General features: G+C 36.1%; 1 pseudogene; it reads right to left on the bottom strand.

The window, feature by feature from the left end:
- Nucleotides 1–2,873: 2,873 nt before the first annotated feature.
- Nucleotides 2,874–3,493, bottom strand: part of LOC129676767 (zinc finger CCCH domain-containing protein 14-like) — a 42,293-nt pseudogene continuing 41,673 nt past the window's right edge.

The raw sequence follows: 3,493 nt of genomic DNA, 5'->3' as shown, positions 1-3,493 counted from the left end.
CATGTGTATGCACATACATGCATTCACACACATGCACAACACAAACACACACACAATGAAAAAAATAGTAAATAAAATTTAATTGTAATTCTACAAATAAGAGAAAATATTTTTTTCTGAGTTTTGTTATTTTACTTAACATGATTATCTCCAGTTCTATCCAGGGAAAATATATTTTCTGTTTGATATGTGTAGCACAAAAATCTTTAATTTACCATTGAAAACATTTCAATATTAGAATATGGTAAACAAATGTTAAAGAAAATTTTTGGGTTCTTTTGCTCATGTATTTAACAAATATCAACTGAATGCTTAGTCTTCACCACATACTTTCCTAGGTAGGAGTTACAGAAAAGAATAAGATAAAGCAATCATAATTGTGACAATCATAATTTAACAGACAACAAGGAAGTAATAAGGTAATTTTGATTCAAAAGTCTACAATTGAGCTAGGTGGAAAATGCTATGAGAACACTGTGAAATTATACCCATGGGAAAGGTACACCAGAGAGACAGAAATGATCTTTGAAGAGCTGATTCTTTAGTTGACTCCTAAAGGGCAAGCTATTAGCTAAATAAAAATAGGTAATATATGGAGTCTGCATATTCAAAGGAACATGTACATGTCAGTATCATAAGGTGGTAAAATGAAGAATATGATGAAAATGGAATGAAAGGGGAAAATGCATGACTATGATGGAAAAAAAGAGTAGAATGACCAATCATGCTTCATAAATCATGTGCTAGAAGTTGAGGTTTGTATTATAGGCAAATTCAAGGCAATGTTCAAATAACTAGGGTTATATCTCTGATTAGTTAATAACATTGTGAAAAAAAATCTGACATTGTTTTCACGTGGGAGGCTGGATACAAGTAAATTGATTAGAAGGTTGATTCAGTAATCGAAATAGCAAGAAGAACTTAAGCTAAATCAATTATAACTAGACTGAGTGAAAGGTACTGGAATTAATTTAAAAACTGACCATGCAGAGTGGTACACAATAGTAACCCTGTCAGTCAAGTAGTGGAGGCAAAAAGTTCAACTAATCCTCAGCTACAAAGTGAGTTTGAAACCAGCATGAGCTCCAATTCATCAAAGAGTCTAAGAATTCAGAGATATAGGTTGAGTGATGAGGAAAAGCAAAGATTCTAGAATTTCTACTTCTTAATTGGATGACAATGTAACTAGAAGGTAGTCACATCAGTCCAGATTGAGAATACAGAAAGAATATGATTACAGATACCCTCATACCTTCTTTATTAATTTTAATTTAATTTTATTTTTAATTACACTTTATTTACTTTGTATCCCCTTTCTAGTTCCCTCCCTCCTCCTATCCCAATCTCTCCCTTCCTTCCCCTTCTCCAAGCATGACCCTCCCCAAGTCCACTGGTAGGGGAGGGTTTCTTTTTCTTCCTTCTGATCCTAGTCAATTAGGTCTCAACAGGAGTGGCTGCATTGTCTTCCTCTGTGGCCTGGTAATGCTGCTTCCCCCTCAGGGGGAGGTAAATAAAAAGCAGGCCAATCAGTTCATGTCAGAGGCAGTCTCTTTTCCTATTACTATGTAACCCACTTGGACACTGAACTGCCATGGGCTACATCTGTGCAGGGGTCCTTCATACTTTCTAATTACGGTTTATGTTAAACTAGCTTAGTAGGACAAACTGAAGTAGCTGTTGAATACATACGTAAATAGCAATGTATGTATCTCAAGATAAAACATGAGCTTGTATGTTTATTTATGGGCCTATAAACAACTGATAATTGCTATACTTATGCTTCTCCTTTGGTTTTCTGACCTTTCTGTATATTCTCTTTTGAAATTTATTAAGTTTCTTTAAGATTATGATGTCCTCATAATATTCACTCAGAATCCCTGCAGGCAAAGGACAGAATGTGTTATCTTGAATACCTCTTAATTATCACAGCCATTTTTCCCATATAGTCACAGAGGTGCCCTCACTTTTTTATTCTGTATTCTATTCCCTCAGTGCTTATCTGGGTTGTTAAGTAAACAAAAGAAAAAGTTAATGGACAAAAATAAGTGACAAGTGCTGGCTTTTTGCTTCATACTTTCTTAGAAAGATACAGATACAAGGATTTGGGAATTAAAAGCCCATTGGTGTTATGGTAAGGAAGTCATTTGGCAATAATTTGGCTCCTATAATATTCTTCAAATACCACCACCCAAACATCATTAGTCACATATTTGTCTAATATAGTTCAGCAATTTAAAAACCTTACCTTTCGATTTGTAATCTACTAGACATCTTTATTTCAAATAACTGACCCCTCACTGATTGTACCCACTGTCCCGTACCTACAAAGTAAAATTGGCATTTAACTCCTGATACCTTTTATTGAGCCTTGTCATTATTACTTTCATTTCCCAACAGTAAAGCTGCCTCATTGATAATCAAGCTTTGGGACATCCATAAAGACTCATTTCTACCCTCTCCATTACTGATTGCCTATTAAGCAATCAGTTAGTACTTGGAGAAGAGAAATGGACTTGACCCCAGAAGGTCATCTAACCTTATTTTCTTACTAGATCAGAAATCCAAAGCACAGAGAGGGGACATGGATTGACCCAAGCTCACATAATTCTCCATGGCTTATTACAGCTGGAATTTAGTTCTTTTGGTAACGAGGCCAGTTCATTTTCTGCTCCATCACAACAGCCTCTTGTGGGCATGCTGCCATCACCTGCTCTGCTTTAAACACAGTTTCCTTTCACACCTTCAATTTAATTATCTTGACTGACAAGGTTCTGTCTCCCATAAATACCATTTGGGCCCTCGGAAACCTGAGCATGCCACCAAACACAACCTTTGAATTTGTCATACTGCTTTTTCAATAGAGAAATATTCCTTTATGCCAGGTGTCCCATCTCTTGTCTTGGCAAAGATTCCCAATAAGATGGCATAACTGTTGTGGGACTTTGCAGAGATGATACAGGTGGCAAGCCTGCCTCTTGCTTATCACTGCAGGTGTTTATGATGCTGACACTTAGAACAATGTCAAAAACTGCAAATTCTATACAGAATGATGAGGGGAAAACCACACATTCTGTACAAAGAGCTGACGTTAATCAATCAGAAGGGAAAAAAAAGCCCTTTTACACTTTCAAAGTGAAGAATATCTAACAGAAGCATTAGCAGCCAGGTTTAGAATGAGTAGTGTTTGAGAGCAAGAAAAGGGCCCTCTTAGTAAGATAAGTATGTATGAGAGGAGGAGAGGAAAGACCTGAGTTCAAATACCTTAGCCCAAACTTAGGCTTGGATATGTTCCCATTAGCACAGTAAAGAGAGGATCTGGATTTACTTAGGAGAACTTGAGCAGCAACTCAAACAATAACACAGATGGATACAAAACAGGGCAAACATGTGTCTTCCTGGGTCATATATTTTGATTTTTGTTTGTGCAAATCAAAAGATAGATAGATGATAGATAGATAGATAGATAGATAGATAGATAGATAGATAGATAGAT

Source organism: Psammomys obesus, unplaced genomic scaffold (assembly GCF_907164565.1).
Source record: "Psammomys obesus unplaced genomic scaffold, mPsaObe1.curated_primary_1811, whole genome shotgun sequence".
NCBI classification, from domain to species: domain Eukaryota; kingdom Metazoa; phylum Chordata; class Mammalia; order Rodentia; family Muridae; genus Psammomys; species Psammomys obesus.
Note: the sequence above shows the minus strand (reverse complement) of the source record. Positions and strands in the feature narration are given on the sequence as shown.